The sequence below is a fragment of the Podarcis filfolensis genome, assembly GCF_964270895.1.
Source record: "Podarcis filfolensis genome assembly, chromosome: 3".
In the NCBI taxonomy this organism is placed as follows: Eukaryota; Metazoa; Chordata; class Lepidosauria; order Squamata; family Lacertidae; genus Podarcis; species Podarcis filfolensis.
In genome coordinates, this window is record NC_139606.1 from 3430499 (window position 1) to 3452944 (window position 22446).

At 43.8% G+C, this 22446-nt stretch overlaps 1 protein-coding gene and 1 long non-coding RNA gene across 7 annotated transcripts in view; one reads left to right on the forward strand and one right to left on the reverse strand.

Moving 5' to 3' along the window:
- LOC310759520 overlaps positions 1-18971 on the forward strand; it is a 31999-nt gene extending 13028 nt beyond the window's left edge. The window contains exons 3-6 of the long non-coding RNA XR_014546370.1: positions 2116-2237; positions 8453-8610; positions 18160-18323; positions 18429-18971. This is a non-coding gene — a long non-coding RNA (uncharacterized lncRNA). The remainder of the gene's footprint in view (positions 1-2115; positions 2238-8452; positions 8611-18159; positions 18324-18428) is intronic.
- The window catches only part of B3GNT2 (UDP-GlcNAc:betaGal beta-1,3-N-acetylglucosaminyltransferase 2), a 50761-nt gene that overhangs the window by 23045 nt on the left and 5270 nt on the right, over positions 1-22446 (reverse strand). For 3 of the 6 annotated variants that reach the window (XM_083606673.1, XM_083606672.1, XM_083606671.1), the window contains exon 2: positions 13753-13843. The gene's annotated coding sequence lies outside the window, so the exon portion shown is untranslated. Of the gene's footprint in view, positions 1-3135; positions 6586-13752; positions 13844-22446 lie in introns of those variants that run through there. The other 3 variants (XM_083606669.1, XM_083606675.1, XM_083606674.1) reach the window with 3 other exon arrangements.

Here is a 22446-nt window from a genome sequence, read left to right on the forward strand (position 1 = left end):
CCTCATGCCGGGCAGACATTGGCCAGCCCCACAAGCTCGGGGGACAGCAGGGAGGTGCAGCGCCGCCATCCCGCTGTTCCTCGACCTGGTTCGGTTTCTCCGACCTGCTTTTGGGGGGGAAATGAAGGGGAAAATTTTTTCTTTATTTCCCCCCAAAAAAACTAGGTGCGTCCTGTGGGACGGAGCGTCCTATGGGACGAAAAATACGGTAGATTTCAAAGTCTGAAAAGTGGAGTAGCATGTAAGAGCTATGCATTGACAAACACACTTCTCTATGTTTGTTTTGTCCTTTGTCCATAACATTTGACGTACACTTAAACCTTTATCCAGTAATAACTTTCACTGAGTTATTACAAAGGATTTACTAAACAGGATTTACTTCCAAGCATAAACTCTTTTTTCAGTTTCTGTAATCTACCTTTAATCTGCATCATGCACAAAGAGCCCTAAGGCTTCTTTAATGAAAACACTTATGCAAACACTATCAAGCAGCATATTTGGAAGACACTTGAAACTGAGCAGTTGCCTTCATTTACCAGTGTCTGTAAACAGAATGGTCACAATTATCGAGCTTTGGTACTTCCTATAGCCAGGAATCAGATTCACCATAATTCTCTTCAGTCTGCCTCAGCTCCAATCAGCGTGCTGGTGTTCTGCTACTGCCTTCCCTTCCATACTCTCCAGTGCCACTCCCTTGCCAACAGTCCCTTCTCCTCCACCATTCCAGGTTTCCCCAATCTGGTGCCCAACATTGGTTTTAGATTACAACTTCCATCAATCCTAAGAATTAAGCATCCTGGTTGGGGGGTGATGGGTGTTTAAAGTACACAAAACATCTGGCTGGTATCAGGTTGAGGGAGGTTACGTCAGACTCTTAAGCACTCAACTTTTCCCCAATCTTTAAAAAATATATATTTTTGATTATAATGTACAAAACAAAACAGGTGAGGATGTGTGTTTGTCTCTCATAAGTAAGTGTATTAAGTTCTGTCCCAGAACCTGGGGAATGCAGATGACATGTTTATAGCAGGCTGAAGTTCTTTCATGTATATCACAAACATCTCCCAAGTTGCCACAAAATTCCAGTGCCTTTGCCTTCCCCTTTGCTTATGTTAAAAGTTTATTTCTCTACCATGGCTACATGCTACTCTTTGCAACCAGACTCTTAAGCAGCCAGTTGATCCCTCCCTACCTGTAGCACGGCAACTTTTCTCCAGGTTGTTGTACAACTGACCCAGCATGTAACATAAAGGGGAAGGCCTATTAACACCCTGATAACATGGTGACACACCAGGGAATTATGGAAATAGTCCATTCACTTCCTTAGATTATGAGAAGTTTCAAAAGACACCCTTTTGCTACCTTTCACCTAAGCCATACCAGATATATTCTACTCTATGAAAATTAAATGACACTTAATGGGAAAAACCTACAGCATGGGGCATTTTATGAAAGCTAACATTACTGTTGTCATGCAGGTGACTAGTTAGAGGTAGAGGTAAGGAAACATAAATATCCATGACTATATCCCTATCTATGAAACAGTGGTATTTACCACTTTTAATAAAGTGCTTCGTAACATAACAAAAACTCATTGCAACACGTAATTTTTGTGATCTTTGGCAAGAATGGAAAGATTCAAGAGCACAAAAGAATCAAGGATTCCCCTTATCTGATGAAAGGTAACCAATTCTTGTCAAAACAGATTCCATATTACCTAGCTGAATCCTAAAGTTAATCATTAAACTACACCATGGTGGGCTGTTATCTGAAGGTCATGCTAAAGGCTTTTAAAACAATATCTGCTATACATTCTTGTGTTAAAGACCAACTAAATTTAAAGAAGGTTATTTTAAGGCTTATTCATGTTTGATCTCTGCACCTGTATCAGTGTGGTAAATTCTTTATGTGTGAAATCACCCTCATGGAGTGAGATCATTGTGTCAAACCCTACAATAAGATTAACTCCACTAAATGTGAAAGAAGAAAACTTGCACAGATGCTAAAAAAAGAACTCCTATTGAATTCCAGAGGATGCTTCTATGTTTGGAGCAAATTGGCATGGATTATGCTTGCCACTTCCAATTTAGAATGAATTATTTTTCCACTTTACAGCAGAGGGCTGCAGCTTCTAAGGGGCAACTGTCAGTAGAACTGTCCCACTTCACAACAAGGGCTCTGTGTTGCAATTTTCTTCAATATACTGTAATTCATGACCAATGCCAGAAGATCACAAGGTAAGAGCAGCCAGGGCAAGCGCCTGCTATATTCCTCCTTTCAAATTTGTAACTAGGGGGAGCCCTGTTTAGTGTCAGAGTAGAAAACAAATCTCAAGGCCAACTTACTTTTTCACTCAAGCAGAAACAGAAACTGCTCTGTGTCATGTTGACACCTGAATAACAGCAGCAGAAATCTGGCCCAACTTCTTTTTATTACCCAGATTTCACCATCACCCTTAGTCAACCACCCGCCCCCTCCCAACAGGGCAACCATATACATATGCACTTAGAAGTCGTCGCCCCCGCCCCCAATCAAACGTAAAAGTCAATGTGTCTGGGATTGCAACCCAAATGTCTTTGTAGACAAAACCCCTCTACATTTTCACTTGCGCCCACATGAACTCTACCATTCCTGACTACAGTATAGACAAGGCTGATGCATGGACTGTGAGGGTCGGACAGGCAGCGGACTGCTGGGGGGGGGGGCGGGGGGAGAAAGAGAAGAGAAAGCGAAGAAAAAGAGCCACGCCAGAAGGAGACAGGCTCCAATCTCGACGCCACAAATCTGAGTCTCGCTCGCACCTAGGACGCCCCAAGAGGAAATTCCCCAGTTTGTCTCGTGGACCTCAACGCCCATTCTTGAAGCCACAGGCTGAGCTAGAATTTTCCACGTCCAAGCCCGGGGAGCGGGGCGGAAAGCGAGCCAAACACCCGAAGCAGGCTGGCGGCTGAGGGCGCTGGGAGGGCGAGGGCGCCAAGTCCGCCAACCCCTCCGACGCCCGGCCGAAAGCGCAGCCTCCCCTTCTCCCCGCCCCGCCGGAGCAGCCCGCAGGTTTCCCGGCGAGGAGGGCTGCGGCCGCGGGTCCAGTCCTGCCTTTCCCGCCTCGCCCGCCCCTCGCTCCCCACGAACACACACCTGGGCGATGGAGGCTCGCCTTACCTTGGCAGACAATGGCCCGGGCCGCCGCTGCTGCTCCTACTCGTGCCGTCGTCGGTGGATCCGCCACCATCGCTTTTCAGGGGGCGACGGCCTCGTCGGGGGCGCCAGAACCCGCCGCCGCCGCCGCTCCCATTGCGCGCCGCTTCCGCCGCGGCGGCCCGGCGTGCCTCCCCGCCCCCAGGTGCGGCTCCCTGCGCTCTTCTCGCCGGGAACGAGGCCGGGGCTGGAGGCCTGGCGGCGGGGCGCGCGGCTTCCCTCGGCTCTCCCCGACGGCAGCAGGGAAGGGGGAGTCGAAGTCCGGGAAAGGGCGGGTGGCGACGCCGCTTCCGCCGGCCTCCCTCCTCCCTCCTTTGCGCGCGAGTGACTCACTCCCTCGCTCGCTCGCTCGCGGGGCGACTCCGAAAGAGAGCGCGATGCTCTCGAGGGCGCAGCGCGGACAATGCCTAACCCAGCAGCAGCAGCAGCAGCTTCGGCGACGGCGCCGCGGGCCCGCCCGCTCGCCGGGTGCCGCCGGACATGCTGGCCAGGAGGCTACCTGCTCCGAGGGGAGGGCAGGGCGCCGGCGGCGGCGCGGCCACTTGTTGCCCGGGGGCCCTCCGAGGCTGCTCCGCTTCCCGCCAGCCTCTCGCCCGCTCGCGCAGGAACCCAAGGCAGCCCCTCAGGCGGCCACGCTGCCGCTGCCACCGGAGGAAACAAACGGGGACCGGGGAGAGGAGCGAGCCAGCGAGCGGGAGGAGCCAAGCTCCACCTCCTGGGCGGCCCCTCGGAGACAGCCTCGCGCGGGGAGGCGGAAAGGGAGAGGGCGCCCGAAAGAGTCTCGCTCCTTCCCCGCGCCTGCTCCGGGGTCAGACAAGGAGGGAGCGGGGGGCGAAGGGGGAAGAAGAGCGCGGCGAAGCGCGGCCGGCGGAAAGCGCGAGGCCGGCAATTCCCGCAGCTGCGGAGCTAACCAGGAAACAAGCCCATTGCGGCCACGTCTGAACAAACAAACTTCCTCAAACTTCCCTTGGCCGCTGGGGCGAAGCACGGCCCTAAACGTAGCCGGAGGGGCCGGGATGGGGGTTTGAAGGCACCTTGGCAGGTGCAGGATGCCGTCGGAGCGCCTGGCAGGGTTTCTGCTGTAAAGCCCGCGGGTGAGATGCCAACGAGGGCGTTTGCAGTTGCAGACAAGGGTCTTCCGTGTAAACGGGTCGTAAAGATCCTTCCCCCCGCCCGGGTTTGGCATCTTAGCCCCCACCACATTCCTGCTTCTTCAGCCCTCTTCACCGGCTGGTGGGTTTTGGCTGTTTGGGTTGTATATTTCTGCCAGCTCCTCAATCACAGGTCTGCCAACCCTCTTTCCATTCTGGGCATGTATAGAGGCATTTTTGCACCTGGGTGCACCTTTAAAAACAATCCCAGGAAGCACACAAGAATAAATGTTACTAGCTGTTTTGTATTTTCCTGTTGTAAACAGCCCTGAGATCTTTGGATGAGGGTGGTATACAAGTTTAATAAATAATAATAACAATAGCCTTAGTTATTCTGCTGCACAATAGGGAAAAATGGAAGCTTGTGGCTTTTTGCATGAGGCAATATCCATTCCTGTTTGTTGTTGCTTTTTAAATACTGAGATCTTGTGGAAGAGTGGTATTTACCTGACTTGCATAAGGTTTGTTTAAGAGTTGTACTCAGGTGGCAGAATTATAGATTAGATGTACTTTCAGCGTACAGCAGTTGGAGGAAATTGATGTGATGAGTGACCCTCTACTGTGCTCAGGTGAGGGGCAAATAGACATTAGGGGTGTGGTGCTATGAGGCTGCTTATTGAAACATCATGCGTGACAAAAGGCCAACTCAAAAAAATACACTAACAATCTTCTACCGGGGGTGATTGGATGGGTGGCTGGGTTATTTTCACTTATCAGATTTTTTACATTAAGGGGAAATCTGGATTAAGTGTGTGTAAATCAATAAATACAGGCTAACGTTTTGATGCCCACAATGTTGTGTGGACTCTGTGAAAAGCATATGTTCACGAACTCATTCCAAAATTACGGTAACTCTTTTGTCTGGAAGCCCCTTAATTGCTTTGTTGCTTTCCTGTTCTTCCTTCACTATCATCAGGACAAATTAGGGCTTCAGTTTTTCATCTACATTTGGTATAATTACACACACAAGCAATTAGTGCACCAAAACAGAATCTCCTCTAGGGGTTTGCTGGAGTAAATTCTCATTAGAATTCAGCACAAATACAAGGAAACGGATCCTTGCATATCGTCTCCAGCTGTCAGCCAGTCTAAATTCTACAAGACATCTGCTAGTTCTGAGAGTCACTTCATTACCAAAGTCAATGTAATAATTGCTATTAACAGGACAAGAATTCAGACCTTGGTATGGAAGGGGAAAGCTATTTTGGGGGAAAGGAGTAAGAGTCATCAGGTTCCAAAGGTCAATCCAACTCTCATGTAAATTTGAGACTAAACTGTTACAAAGCAGTGTAGTTTGAGAGCATTGTTGTGGTATGTTTGTACATTCAAACAATTTATGTATAAACTTAAAATAGACTCGCTTGAGTTGGTTGTATGTCCATAGCAGCCGGCTCATTTTGCTTTTATAAGTAGCAGTGAGCCATATAATAGCAAAGTGTATGGGAGAGCTAGGATTCTATTGCCAGTCCATTTTTCATCTAAAAAGTATGGAGCCCCTTGCCCCCTCCAGCACTTTCAGCTCATCTACTCCTCTCTCAGCCGAGTGCAACAAAATTAAGGGTTCAGTTCTGTGCACTCCAACTTTAAAGTAACCCCACTTATGATAGAACTGCAGTGACAACATTCTTCCCAACACAAGTCATACAGGAAAATGTAAACAAGTTCTTAGTTCACACTGTAGCACTATGTCTTATAGACTATATTTTTGTGTGTAAGAGAGTTCATGTGTCATCAAATTTCTAAATTAATGCCATGCAGTTTAATGTAAGTATATATTAATCATCCTTCTAAAACTTGTAGAAGTTCTCAAGAGTATAGTAAAAAGTGTATATTTTAAGCTTAGAAAAAAATCTAGATTTAATGCAGAGCTTTCCAAACGTTGGTGACACACTTTTTAGACATGCATCGTTTCGTGACACAGTAATTGAGTTTTACTAGCAAACCAGAGGTTAAACTAATCCCTTTCCAGCCCCAGGAGGAGTGTGGGGAGCGTTCGTGTGACACACTGCAGCCGACACACTGTGTCACGACACACAGTTTGGAAAGCTCTGCTTTAATGTAAATCGGGGTCCCCAACCTTTTTGGGCCTGGGAGCAGATTTGGAAATCTAAGAAACTGCTGTGTGCACCACAAAGTGCTCAATTCACACCAGATAAATTAGTGATACTCAGACCACTCCTGCATGCAACAGCCCCTCGAGCATAACAGCTATTTACACTCCAAAAATAAATAAAATAGAAAAAAGGAGGCAATAGTCCACCCCAAACTACAGGCAATGCCACCCCACAAAACAACAACAAAGCCAAACTCCAGGCAGGGGTGCTGGCAGGTGCCAAGGGATGTACCTGAGGATGCTGTGGTGACCATGGGGACCATGTTGGGAAATGTATATGTAGATCAATTTAATGCATTTCCTCCCCTCAGATAAGTAGAAGCCATGTGTAGTTAATAAAAGCTTTGGTCTCCCTCTTCCTAGGGACATTCACAAGCTTCTAAAGGCTAGGATCCAGAGATACTTTAGACTGGACCTAATGGTCAGGGGTCCCTTTACCTTTAAATGCCAGAAAACTGGAATAGACATGGAGTTTCTGTAACTGAAGCTGTCATGCAATTGAAGGTACCATTCCATGTTACAAGTACCACTACATCCTCCTTGCTGTCTCTGCTGGTTCATCTGTCCTCTTTGTGAGCAATTGATCTCATGCTGAATCAAGTTCCATAATTGGGGGAATCACTGCAGAGAAGGCTCTGTTCAACATTCCTAGTGATTTCTGCAAGTGGGTATCTCAACAGGTCCTTTAGAGTAGAACTTAAGGTACAGGCAGGTTGATACATGTGTAAGTAACCTGCCCCAAACTATTTGGGGCTTTAAAATTCATGACCACTTTGAATTGGGTGTGGTAACTGGGCACTGGCAGCCTACGACACTGGATCAGTACTGGTGTACAGGCATCTCAGGTGTGTTCAAGTCATGTGCGACCACGCATATGCATGGTACCAGAAACCTTGAAGTGGGGGAAGAGACCTGAAGAGCCTTATCAAAGCCGTGCTGTGCCTCCGGCTCACAAGGAGACCCTCCCTAGAGCCTGAAGAGGATGTCCCCTTTGGGCTCTGGCGAAGATCTCTTCATGAGCTGGAGATGCAGCGGGGTGCTCCTCACTTACACACAATTCACTTATGCATGCAGATATCTTTCTGTGGTTTCATGTAGAGGTTAAAACATATGGGGGACAGAATAAAACTGAGACACCCCATAAGTCAAAGGCCTATGAAACAAATTCCTCAGCAGCACCTTCTGTAAATGATTCTCCAAGAAGAACCAGAGCTACCACAACACTGCATCCCAGCCCAGACAACAGGTCCAACCATTTCCAGCATAAGTCATCCACTTGGGCAATTATGACTGCTTCTGCTCCAAAACTAGGCCTGAAACCAGACTAGTATCACCTGACACTGCCCGCTCACATCAGCTTACCGAAAATGGAACATTAAAAACTGGGAGGTAGATCTCTCAAACCAAACGTCTAAATTAAGCTTTCTTACCATGGGTCTCACTACTGCCTCTTTAAAAATTGCAGGGATCATTCTCCCCTCAAAAAAGGTTTTCACGACATCAAAGATTCACACACCCAGCCCTGCCCTGGAAGTTTCATCAGCTAAGATAGGCATGACTCTGGAAGACAAATAGTAGACCTTATCCCACATGTACACATCTACATGTTTCACAAGCTGTGACATGACCATATGGCACACACTGTCACAACTATGGCATCAAAGTAAGCATGGATGCAATGACTTTATCTGCCAATTACTTAACTAATTCTTTGAGGATTATTGTTTTGTTTTTTAATATGTATTTTTGTGTTTATACTGTAAACCTCTCTGTGATCCTTGGATGAAGGATGGTATAGAAATTTAGTAATAAATCTCTCGCCAGGTCTGCACCCAGGAGGCCCTTCACTACATGAAAGATCTCTGCAGGACTATGTTGAACAGACAGTGGTGGTAAAGTATGATTTGTTTGCCACAACTTAATAAGACTGCAAGTGGGTTTTCATCTCTGTTCTGACGTAATCATAATGAGTCTTCTTCCATTTATGTTATAGACCCTATGGTTTCAAGGAGCTAATACTGGCTCAATGACTAGACCGAGATCATTTGAGAGTAATCAAAACAACATTCTCTCTGACCCATCTTTCAAGATGCAGGGGCAACAGAGGTTGGAGAAGGGCTGGAATCAGCCCAGGACACTTTGATGCCTGAGGTAAAGGGATAAGATGCTACTCCTCTCTACATAAAGAAGCCAATTGGACTGGTAGCTAAATTATGAAATTTTGCATGTTAGCTTGGGAGGTCAGGGCAGGCAATGTGGCACATGCAGTTCTATTTTCCTCCCCTTTGCTGCCCCTCCATATCTCACCCCATCCAACTCCCCATCCAAGCATCTGCCTCACTCTGCCTAATGGTGGGGCCAGTCCAGGGAAGAGGAACTCAAAAATTGCACAGCAATTATACTAATCCCTTCTGTCTCTAAATGTGATCCCTGTTTAATATTTATATAGCACTTTCCCCAATGTCAACCTTCATTAGAGCTAAGATCATTACTTTTGACAAAACAAGTATGCAAGAGTACAGTCTACTACACCTGAGTGGTCCTTATGTAGAACTGGCACTTTTTAAAAATAGTTCCTGTGAAACAGTGGTATTAGTATCTAAAAGGATAAAGCTGCACTCCAATTCAGCTCTTTAGTTCATGTATGCTGCTAACTGTTTCTCCTAGAATGTCCTAAATCTATTCTTTGACTTCCTGTGTGTCAAAAAGAGTGGTTACAAAGCAGTATAGTCTAGATATGGTGTCGCCTGGGGATGAATGTTTAGTTGATTAGTCATTTATATTTTAACTGATTAAGCAATCAATGGATTAACTGTAAATCAATTTGTATATTACTGTAAATTCAGTGTGTGCCTTTTTAAGCATCGAGGGCAAGGACATACGCAGGGCACAAAAGCCCTGCACACTTTCCCCACTCCCCCAATCACTGGAGATGTTATTTAGCATTTCAATGGACTTCTGACATCTGACCAAGCAGATGCACTTTCAAGCATATCATCATCAAGGTAAGGGCAAGAAACATGCTTTATTTCAAATGAAAGCTGAGATTCTCAGGAAGCTGAATTCTGCAGAATCGTGGTGAAATTAAATCAGACAGTACAAGATACAGACTTTTTGCAACATCAGATTGTCTCTGCACCGGAAAAAGTAACATGAGAAGTAGACTTGAAAGATAAGACTGATTATGTACAATAAGATAAAAGTTGAGGTGAAAGCCCTTGAATGCTTCTCTCTTGGGAAATAACTGAGTAGGAACTATTGCTTGCCAGATCAAGCCTCACCTTATTGTATTCAGTAAGCAAATCACTGCAAATTTTACCTTCACTCTGTTGCTTATGGACTTAAAAAAAAGGAAGGGGTATTTTTCCTTTGATTTGATGGTGTTTACATTGTATAGCTTGTAATATTGATCCTTGCAGTGTGGTGCTATTATTTGCTGAAATGGGATGAGAAGCACTAGTGTGTGATGAGGCAGCTAATTTTTATTTCCTGATGTGCCCAAGTAATTATTTATCCCTCACATTTGTATCATGTCCTTCTATTACCTTGGAAATGGCAGTCTCTTTTCTCATGTAATGCACAGATACAAATATTTTAAGGAGAGTATTTTCATTTGTTAAAAGGAAATAATCATGCTTCAGAGTAGGAGGGTCCCTCTTTTTAAAGTATAAAAAAAATTACACAGTCTTCATCATAACTACGGTAGATACATGCTTGTTTATCTGTCTAAACCAGAGGTTTTCAACCTGTGTGCCTCAGCACCCTTGGGTGATTTAACAATTGGTCAGGGGTGTCGTGGGATGCCCTTCTTCTCTCTCTCTTTCTCTCCCTCTTCATGTCACCCATGCTTTCTGCATATCTACAAATCCTCTTTTTTCTGCACCAAATCTCTCCATTTTTTTCTGCACCCAAAAGGGTGGAATGGGGGAATCCCCACTTACACATGTCCTGTAATGGAACCTCAGTGAAAGTGGCTCCCAATTCTATGGGGGGGGGGACCATTGGACAATAGTGGGACTGAGCTCTATGTCAACATGTTTTAAAATGCAGTGTCAGCTCCTCTGAGACACCCAGTGACAATAGGGCATTTTTATATCTGAAAGGCAAACTTGGGTACATTTATATATGCTTGCAGAATGCAACTTTTTTTTAGAATGCATGTTTCATTTTCTATCTGTATATAAAACAGCATCAGCATTAGACACTGCAACTAGCAGTCTTGCATGTGCAAGCAAAACTGACCACTTGCTGGAACAGGCCAGGGTCCAAATGCTGGAATGAGTTCAGGAAAAATAACTTTGCTATAGTAGCTGCTTGCTTCCTAGTGATTACTTTCACATATATATGTGCATATAGCTAAGAATTATATGACAGAATTTGAAGCAATGGGAATTAGACCTGTTTCAGGTCTGCCCTACAGCTTTCTCTTTATCCCAGATCCCTGCAGGCTGCTTGTGGCTTACTCAGTTCTAAAGCAAAGTTATTATGTGCATATGCAAGGCCTTCTCAATTATTCCCCTGCATGGCAGGTGGAGCCTAGCATTCCTCAACACCAGATACTTGACACCTACTTGAATTCTTGCCTTCATGTCCTGCTTGTGGGCTTCCCAAAGGCATCTGGAAGGCCACAGCTTGAAACAGAATGCTGGACTTGGTGGTCCTTAGATCTGATTCAGCAGAGCTACTCATCTTCTTATTCAGAAGTGGTTCTAGGGTTATGTTCTATTATGAGTCGCTCATGGTTACAACTTGCGGGAGAGATATTTAGAAATGAAAAGATACAAAAACCTGCAAAACCTGTTTACTAGTAGAAAAGGTGGGATGACTATATTCACCATAAGATGTGATCACTCTTTCAAACTGCCCCCAGGAGTCTCAAAACCTAGTCTTTCTCCAGTTGAAGCTGAGAACACATGTTATATATTGCTTACAATACCCACATCTGCAAACAAACAAATTTGCCTTATTTACCCATGTCAAAATAAGATCTTACTGGATTCCAATGGATTCCCCCACCCCAGTACCTCCTTTGTTATTGTGGTAAGTTTGCCTTGCTTTCTGCTCTTTTAAAGCTTCTGGGTTTTGTAGCGTTCCAAATTTCACAGTACATAACTGAGGAAATTATAGTCCTAGCTTTCAATGACTTCCCCCAATAAATGCTCATAAGAAAAGATGAATTTCTTCTTGACTACACAACATAATTTGGCTTACAAAGCTATTTATTTAGCATGAAAGCCACCACTACCAGATTCAGCCTGGGATATGTTCATATTAGCACAACGTGAAGCCAAGGCTGCTGAAAGGCCAGACAGGACAGAAATATGGAAGGGAATGGTTATGTAATGTCTCAGCCAAAAGGATTAACATGACTGAAGGGCACAGAGCTCGATTCAGCAATACTGCCTGCCCCAGGCATGTTCCTGTGACGTTGGGTTGTAAGAAAGCTTAGGCATTCTCTTCACTTTTTGCTTCCTTTCGTTCCCCTCAGAAATTATTTTCTCAGCAACCCAAAAAGCATTCAGTTTTAACCTAAATCGGTGATGGACGCTTACAAGACCACAATCTGAGCCCTTTCTTTGACAAGACTCTTGAGTACTTCGTTGGCACATATACGGAGTCAATTCTGCAGTAACACAAATCTGGAACAGCCATAGAAACTGAGAGCGAGAGTGCTTGCCTGGGTTCTGCTGATGCCACCTCGCAGAGTAAGCCTTCCACCAGGGAAAGCTAATCAAATATTACAGTCATCTTGTAAGAAAGACAACCATGTGTTTCAAACTTTAGGAAGAAACTGTGATAGAAGCCCATGCATAACCCTCTGCTTTCTCCCCAAATGGGATTTAATTGACTTTGATTGGTCTATAAATGTTACACGCAATGGCATGAATAATAGAATCAAAGAGTTGATGGTTATGTCACACTTCAACTTGCTATACAAGGCACCAGAAAACCTCTTAAATCTTCTTCCCTGTGTGCATTAATGTTTTACTTTCCACAAGCATGACCAATCTGGGTCCACTTTGCAATGCACCGTTGTCCTATGTTTATTGCCCATGCACTCTCTCTGTCACACATGTGACATTGCAGTCCAGGTATGTTTGGGAATAGAGCCTGGAACAGCTAGAAGCAAAAATCTGTAATAGAGACCTTTGTACACTATACAGTATACTGAAGACAAAGGATCTGGATCACTTAAGAAAACAATACTGTAACATTTCCCCACATCCTAAAGGGATTTAGTAATCTCTTTAAACCACCTGCATCATGTTCCTCCCTCATCCACTGTCATCTGGCAGCAGTCATTTCATACCATCAAGCTGCAAGAAAGCAAGTGTCACTACACCCTCCGTGGGAGATGAGCAACTTTTGGCTCCTCCTTTTCTTGAACTGCTCCTTTCCAGCTGGTCATTATAAGAACTTTGTTCACTGAGGTCTAGTGGCTGAGTGTTTCTTTTTCCCTCCCTCTCAATGCCTTCTTTTGCGTTGTATCTTAGATTATCAGCACAATGTCAGATATGTTCTTGTATTTTATCTTTGTAAGCTGCTCTGGAACCCTTTTTGAGCTGAGGTGGGGTGAAGATATTTTAAATAAATCACAATAAATATAACACTACATGCATGTGATAGGTTTGTCCCTGAGAGTACAGTTCTTCCAATATAAGACCAAAGGAAACATTGCTCACAGGGAGAGCAGTAAAAAACTCTGGAATCCAAATGAACATATTTGGGAAGAGGGAAGCTAACCACATCTTGGGATGGTCACATGACAATCATTCTCCATGTCCCTCCCAGGGTAAGAGCTTTTTGTTGAAAGAAACAATTTATAACAATCCATGGGGACATATAACAAGTTGTCGTGTCTACTGTTAAACAATTAAGTCCAGTATTCCTGCTTTCTAGCCTTCTGTCAGGTACTAAAGTTGAATAAGGTTTCATCTTAATATAAAGCAATGTATACAGTACTTTCACTCTCAAGTAGTAGTCAACTCATTATTATAATTCCTCTGCAATTTCAGTTGCACATAGAAGTTTCTAGGCAACCACAAGAATAATAAACATGGGTGGGTGGAGAAATGTTCATAATGGGGGAAAACTCCATTTTTACATGGTTTTCTAAAAGTATAAAAGTTTTATACAGTAAAATATAAAAAAGATATGTGCAGTTTTCAAAAATCTTTTGCCAGTCACTTTTGAACAAATTCATATTTTTATGAGTATTATTTTGGCTAATGGCCCATATTTTCACCACCATTAAAAACCATTAATGTATATATAAGACAAAATGTAACTTACAAGGAATAAGAGAGGAGCGAAGCAGAGAATTCAAATGTGTCGACAACAGAAGACAGTAGTTTTCACTTCAATTTGTTCAGTCTCCTTGGACCTAAAAGTAAAATATTAATTTAAAAATATGTATATATATATATTGAGGGTATTGGATGTCCTGGAGGTTTTTTCAAAAAGGCATGATGCAGTCTGCTAGATGTTGGGGCTGTAATGCAGAATTTGCCTCAGTAGTTCATATGACATAGTGATACAGGGGAGTGGCCCTGTTGTGTGGAAAAATCTTTCTTTGGTTTTGGGAACATATTTATTTGTGGATGTTGCTCTGTGATCCTGGAGTGAATGGGTCACTCAGTGGGATACAGACGTGGCAGAGGATGTGGAGAACTGAGAAGCAATTAATTGTGGTGTGATGAGCATGGCAGGATATGTTGGAGGAAGCATGGTGGGGGTAGATGTGAGGGGAGCATGAATATCCTGCTGTTATTTCTGGGAGGAGAAGGTATGGCATAGTTAGTGGCAGTGATGAGAAAAATAGAACGGGACACCAGCTTCATGCCATCCCCTCTACTGACCCAAACTTGCAGGGAACTGGTGACTTGGCTACTGGGACTCCCAGGCCTCAATTATACAAACCAGGTCATACTTTCTCTACTTTAAGAAATTCTATCTCAGTCCAGAAACTTTCTACTCCGTTATAATGAACAAGACACATCTTGAGCATCCCCCCACCCCGCCCAATAAACACAGGGTTGTGTTTATTCTTAGTTAATCTCATTGGACAGGGACCAAGAGGAGACTGTTACCATTCATACCTACCGGTACTCTATCAGCTTACTTGGTTGTTGGCAAGTGTTAATGGTCAATTCCCCTCTGTGTACATGATGAACCTCAGGTGTACCAAGAAGAATTGGCTTTCCCCTGATTCATCAATTCATTTCTTCCTGGCCAGCCCTTTTCTTGAATCTCCAGAGAGAAAAAGAATGGGCAGGATTCATTTAAGCTGATGTGTACACAGAATGAGGTCCACTTGTGCAATGGGACTCCACCCTTGCACCCCCTAAATCTGTCTGTAGGGTTTTGTGGAACCCCCAGCACAGGTTAAGGGGGTGCATGCAGAGAGAAGAGAGGGTGGCAACCTTGTTTTAAGCATGCATGCATACCCACTTTGGGCTACATTGAATTCCACACAATGAGATCTCCCCTGGTGCTTTTGTCACCCCTTTGAATGCCTTCTAGGGTGCCCTGCAATGACCTGTTTGCATGGTGCCTGAAGGGACAGACTCTACTTCCAACTTATCAAACCTAGCTTAGAATCTATATCAGGGTGAGGTTAGCTAGAAATCACTTGTTTATTTTTAAATTTCATGCTGCTTCTTACTCTTCTACTTGTTTATTTTGAAGCCTTTAATAAAAAGTTTAATGATAAACCTGGAACTGACTGAATAAGGTTTTGTTTGCCCACAGTCTCCCTCACCCACAGTTGCCTACTTGTGCCTAAAGCTACCTGGTTAACAGAAGGAAACTGGCCCAGATCTGCTGTTCTCCACAGAAGAGGTCTGAATTCTTACACATTCAGACTAGGGTTATATAATGTGGGTGGTGGCTGCCTCTCGCTCTCAGCTTCACCTACCTCACAAGGAATATGTGTACCTTTGTCACACATGGTTGTCCAGCTAAATACATTTTAATGCAACAAGTACTGAGGCTAATGGATTTTGGAACTGTACAAATTTCCCCTAAGCTAGTAAACATCTGCTCATACTGTTTAAACAGAGGCACCACTGATTGTTTCACGACTCAACCACAAGATGTTCAATGTTAATCTCACATCAAGGAGTAGGCAGGAATAAAGTTAAATAGATGGCAAGAAGCTGATAGTTACCCATATTTATACTAATTAATGATTGGTACTCTCCCTTCCCCCATCCTCCAAGATATTTCCCCTTTACCCTGCACTTACAAAGCAGCTGGCAGCTGTAATTTCTGTGCAGGCATTTCTGGAATAAGTCATTTCAGAATGGAAAACTTAATATCCCGTTATCAAATGTTCACAAATGTCACCAATATCAGAAAGTATAGATGTTTCAGGCTGTAGAAGTAGAGTCTCTAATTGAAATCATTGGAACAATTGTGAATTATGGAAACTGGTAAAATTTTGTGATGAAATAAATGTCATTCTAACAAATGGGCAGAAAAAGGGAGGCAGTTTTCACGAATTCTCCCCTCTGCTTGCAGCTCCCCTTACTGAGCACATTTTCAGGGGCTGTAGGGACAAAGAAACTGTGTATGTTGTCTCACTCCTTCTCACCAGCAGAAGCATCCTGTGAATGGAACTCCACTCACAAGATGCTTCCAATGGTAGAAAGATACACTTCAAGATTAGCAAAGTCTGATGTAGATCCCTTTTTACAAAAGTAAGTCCCCCTTTTCCTAAGATGGTCATAATGAAAGAACTATCTGTAATAGCATTAAGGAGTGTCTGAGGAAGCCACAAGGCTCTGGTTAAAAATATCATTTAATCCAGAAACACTGAGGGGTGGTTAGTATCTGAAACACTTTATTGTAGTCAGAAGATCTTGAAAAGAAGAATCATGTGTTGGATTCTCATTTGTATTTCACTAATCTTCAATCAGATGATAAAATATAGGGGAGAAACACAAATTTTCTATCCAGCTGACACAAAAATTTCAGACATTTTCCTCCCCCTCCTCCAATGAAGCACATCTGCCACATTTCAGATAAATGGTCAAAGGGCTCTTCATTTACTGAGTCCATTAAGAAAGGCACTGACTAATTCCTATTTGACATAATATCAAAAAACCAAGACAAAACAAAACACCCTGGTGCAATGCAAGAACAGAAAGAAGAACAGACCTGAGTGCCAAGGTAAAGAGTATTCCTCCCAGGCGCCCTCCAGCTGGAGGGTGCCTAGGAGGGATGTGGCAGCTCGGGTGCCCTGCAGGCCCAGTGTCACCCGGGATGATCAGCCCCTCTCACACCCCCTAACCACGCCACTGGTGTATGGAAGTCCTGGGTTGCCAAGATGACAAGACCTCCCCCCTCAGTCTCACTGATGTCCAAAGGAAAGCAGAGCAATACATTTGGCACCAGCTGGGCTGCAAGAGTTACTGGAAGAAGGCACACAAGGCACCATCCAGGCATCTTAGGGACTCCACGCTGGATATTAGGATTTACTCCTTAGTCTTTCTTCTCCCAAAGATATCTGACAAGGGGGAGGAGATTAAGGATCAGAGTTTTCCTTCATTTAGATGGGCTACCTTCCCTGGCTGATGAGCCCCATCTGCCCCTCATTTCCCTCTACACCACATGCAGAAACTGCCTTCTTGGCCTTTAGACCCACTTACTCAATCTGCCGGAGCCTTTCTTTGTACGCAGATAAAGTCCCTAATTCACGGAGGGCTTAAGACCCATCGGCTACCCTCACCTAGTTTAGCTGGCCAGTTCCCGGGGTGTGGTTGCTGTTGCATGCTGACAGCTTCTAGGAACCACAGATGAGAGTTGAGTACAGGTTGGGGACTAAAGGTGGACAAACTACCCAAGAAGGAGCAGGAAATGTCTCCCACCAGAGGTTCTACCCCTTCCCTACCACCCCATACACCTCTGCAGACCTATGGTCTGTATTTAAAATGCTAAATAGGTACCCAAAAACAAAATAAGAACAAATATAAGATCAAAGTTCCTGTTTTCCAGAAATTGGTCAATTGCCTGCCTCCTGAAGAAACAGGACCGCAGTTTGGGAGTGCTTCTAGATCCAGTATTGTCACTAGAGGCCCAGGTAGCCTTAGTGGCTAGAAGTGCCTTTTAGAAGTTGTGACTGATGTAACCATTACAGACATTGCTGGACAGGGAAACCTTGGCCACAGTAGTTCATGCCCTGGCATCTTCAAGACTCAATTAGTGCAATGTTCTATTTTTGGAACCTTAAAACATTTTTGTTCAGACAAGCCTATCCAGACATGTAGAAATAATGTGTGTTTTATCTCTTTTTAGCTACTGTTGATTTTAATAATGTTTTGAATGTTTTGAAATACCTGTTTTTAACTGTTGTCACTGATAATTTTAATGCTTTATTTAACATTTTCATAAACCGCTTAGTTTTTTGTTACTATCAAGTGGTATATAAATTAGTTTTTAAAATTGACTCTAATAATTAAAATGTTAAATGCAAATGGTGCAACAAGGAACTGTACTTTTGTTTTACACATACAATCAAGGATCATTTGTCACTCCCTTAAGTGCACAAATCATGGCACTTTTTATTATTATTACTACACATCCCTTTTTTAGTTTCCATTCATCAGATTCTTTTGCTAGAATGTGGTCTCACTGTTCTCTCTCTGTGAACCTTGTGTGCCCCACTGTCACACATCATATAATCTGGCCCTGGCTAAGGAAACTGAAATGAAGAAGAAAAAGAAGAGATAGGAGGCACCAAATGAACCATTACTCATTCCTGAGTAGTTTCTGTTTTCATAAGCAGAGAAGTGTGGTGTTCACCTCAAGATAACAGCCACAAAGGACCCCATTTATCCTGAAAGCACCCCCCCTAATTTGAAGTAAGTAGGGTCTTTTTGGCTGAGGGCTTGTGTCTTGTAAACCTGTTAAAGCTATTAACTGGCTCCCCAGTGGTAGCACTGTGCTTACCCATCTCTCTTTCACAGGTAAGGAAATAAAACAGAAAGAAGTTAAGTGAATTCCCCAAGGCTATACAGAGAAGTGACTGGTGGATGGGGAATTTGAACACATTCATTTTAAAGCTACAATCCTGTCATGCTATCTCTCTAGGCAATGCGTGTCTCACTCTGGGGAGAAAAACATTACGCAGAAGTCATGGAAACTTGTCAAGCGAGGTTCAGCAGTTGCTATCTGGCTACACTTTGGAACATGGATCATCATCTTGAAGCCAGAGAAGCTGAATTCAGAAGGGAAGAACAGAGAATGTCTGGCCTATGTCTTATCTTTTGTGAGATACCCTTCTAAGTTCCCTTTCAAAGTCAAGAGTGAAATCCAGTTCATATGTAAAAATATTGAGATAGGCAAATCATTATTGCCATATTTTTCCGTGCATAAGACGCCCCCATGTATAATTTTGGGGATTCCAAATTAAGAAAACACCCCTCAGCACTACCCGTGTATAAGACGAGCCCCTTGTGATTGATTGTGTGATTGCGGAAATGAATAAAAGCCCCCCATCTAAACAATGACTATCATCAGTGCAGGTAAGATTTCTTTTTACATTTTCTATCATCTACAATACTGTCTTATTTATTTTATAGCACAGTACATTGGTTATTGCTTTGATTTGATGGATCAATGGTCTTGTTGGATAGTAAAATTAATGTTAAATTGCTGTTTTAGGGGTTGTTTTTAAAAGTCTGGAATGAATTAATCCATTTTGCATTACTGTCTATGGGAAAATGCGCCTTGGTTTTGGAACACTTTGGTTTTGGAACAGACTTGCAGAATGATTTGAATTTAAGAACCAAGGTACCACTGCAATGCTGACTTGGCAGCCCCCACCCCAAACCAACTGCTGTGCAAATCTCCCTTTACCAAAGGCTAAAGAATCATAACATTAACAAGATTCTTGCACTTTGTTACAGCAATAAGAAGAAAGACACATAATCAACATACAGTACTGCATTAGTATCCATGCATTAAGCGGCCTGGGGAGCAGGTATGCGTTGTTTTCCTCTTATGTAAGAATAAAGCATTGCCAAAGGTCATTTGGGACATTTATCAGGGCAGGGATGGAAGCAGACCCAGCTCTCCTGATTTCCAAAGTGAATACTGAAAACTATGCAACTGCAACACTTGAGAAAGCATGCCTGCCATTCTTTGTACATTGTCAAGGGCTGGGTATACACAACACCTCTAAAGCATATTCCAAGCATATTCTTTCCCTCAAAGGATTCTGGGCCTTCTAGTTTGTTAAGGACTGCTGAGGATTGTAACTCTGTGACAGGCAAACTTTCCTTGAGGGAAAGAATGTGCTTGGAATGTGTTTTAAAGCTTTAGTGTGTACACAGTCCTTGACAATATAGGAAGAATGGCAGGCAACCTTTCCCAGGGGTTGCAGTCACATATTTTCAGTATTCATTTGTGAAAGAACTCAGCACTCTGATGTGAAACTTTAAATAAATCAGTGTAGACACATCTATGTAGTTCAAGGCATTTGAGCAATAGCCTCTGCTTCTATGCAAAAAGGTCAGCGGGGGGGGGGGGTGAGCTAGCTCAGATACATAAGGGTAATACTTATTTGTTCAGTGCTAAAAAAGAGGGCCACATTCATTTTTATGGAGTTGCTATCAGCATGTTTTCACCATCCTTCCCAATCTGTCACAGTCTTTCCCCTAGAGCTTCTGTATGCTGCCAAGGAATGTTAAAGTAGGGCCGGCTCACCCATCAGGCAAGGTGAGGTGACCACCTCAGGCAGCAGGATCCACCAGGACAGAAGATCCCAATATCGATTTTTCTTCCCCATTTGTTCCTGATCTTCCCTTACCCCTTCTTCCCTGGCAAGGAGGAGAGACACCATTTTGGGGTCTGCCTCAGTTGCCAAAATGTCTTGAGCCAGCCCTGATTAAAAGTATTGCTGGATGGTAAGGTAGTGGGAAAACTAGCATTCTGCAGAGGTCAGCCACTATCTGCAATTCTTCATATCCACCAAAAGGGCCCACATCCTATAAGTGACCTGTCTTTCAATATAGGACAAATTCAAACATCTCCCGATGTAGTGTGTATGAGTCATTTGCCATGACACTCAAATAGTGCCCCCCCCCCGCCATTTTACAAGCCAAGACTCTGTGCCTTAAACGGGCAGGCAAGAATCTACCACTGCATCTCCAGTGCCAGAAACAGCTGTGCTCACTGCATTTCTGCAAGAGGCAGGTCCCCTCTGTCCACAACATAAAAATGGCTACCCTAACCATTAGGTCCAGTCGCGGACGACTCTGGGGTTGCGACGCTCATCTCGCTTTATTGACCGAGGGAGCAGGCGTACAGCTTCTGGGTCATGTGGCCAGCATGACTAAGCCACTTCTGGCAAACCAGAGCAGTGCACAGAAACGCCGTTTACCTTCCCGCTGGAGCTATTTATCTACTTGCACTTCGTGCTTTCGAACTGCTGGGTTGGCAGGAGCAGGAACCGAGCAACGGGAGCTCACCCCGTCACGGGGATTTGAACCGCCAACCTTCTGATCAGCAAGCCCTAGGCTCTGTGGTTTAACCCACAGCGCCACCCCCATCCCTGTATTACCCAGGTACTATATGGTTGCTATCCCAGAGACAAAAGGTGTACCTTTACAGAGCAACATCTGGGGCCAGCTATCTTCTGTTGGGAGGGCAGAGTGAGGTGCAATGTTGACCCACTACTGATTAATCCCTTCCCAAAGTAAAACTAGTTATGGCCACAGTTTTAAACCACCTTCTTCACATTGTGCCTTGAACTATGAGCATTTCCTATGCCATGCAAACGCCTCTTAGCAGACTGAGGTCTAGTGTTTCTATCTGAACATGGTGTAAACATTGGGGAGAAGAGGAGCTGTGACATCAGTGATGCTGTGGGCTCTATGCAAATGGTGATTTGCATTAAATCACATTTCAGGCACTTATTCAAACCACCATGGTCTCACAGGCCTTGGGAAGAACTATTCTCCACTCCCAGTTATTAATCACAACAAAAAGGGGTGCTTTTTTCAAGCATCTGATAAAATTATGTCTTTTGTTCAATAGTAAAATCTTTTGTTTCAGTTTGTATTTACAGTAGGGGTAAGCCAAACCAGTTTGAGTTAACCTGGTACAGTTTCATTGGCTAAGAATGATGTCCCCATTCATCTCTACAGAGCAAAAAGAGAGAGAACTCTGGAGGTGGTGTGGGAGTGGCTGGGTACAATGGAATGGCACTATATCTTGAAGTACCCCTTGAAATGTTTTAGGGTAGTTTCACTTCTTGCTGAAAAAAATGGCCCAATTCGCCACCCCATTTCTCTGCCTTGAGTATGGAAGCTAAAGGAAGGGGTCTTTCCAGCTTAGCTCTAACGCCATTTGATCTCATGGTTCTACTGAATTTGTCTCCTGACCAAAGATGCTGTAGATTCAATTGACCTTTTTGACTGTTGCAAAAGAAAAGATGTAGCAAAATACAGAGGAGCAAGCTGCATTCTTGGCCGAAAAGTTGGAATTTTGCATGCACAAAAAGACAGATCATGCAGAAATACAACTGAAAACCTGTTCCTTCATGACAAAGCTGTCATGACAGAAAAAGCTTTCAAAAGTGAAATCTTCTACAAAGAACCAGATCCACTGTACTGAATGAACAAGAACATCCTGTTTGTGCTATTTTAATTACATTAATGTTATTCAATTAGGATTATAAGATGCCCAGGGTCTGTCATAAGACAGAACACCCTGGTTTCACTATAATGTAAAACAGAGCGGCACCAGAAAATGTCAGAGAAGAGCTCTATCAATGGATGATCAGTTCAGGAAAGGGCACTCTGAGGATCATGGAAGATGTTCCTAGCCAACTGTCTCACATATCTGCCACCATTCATAATAAGTTCTCGCCCAACAATATTTCCTCAAAAGGCAAATACTTTCCTTTACTAGCTCCAGTCCCCAGCCAACCAGGAGGCAAGAATAGGCAATTATTCTGTCAAAAGTGTCTTTGCTGCTTTC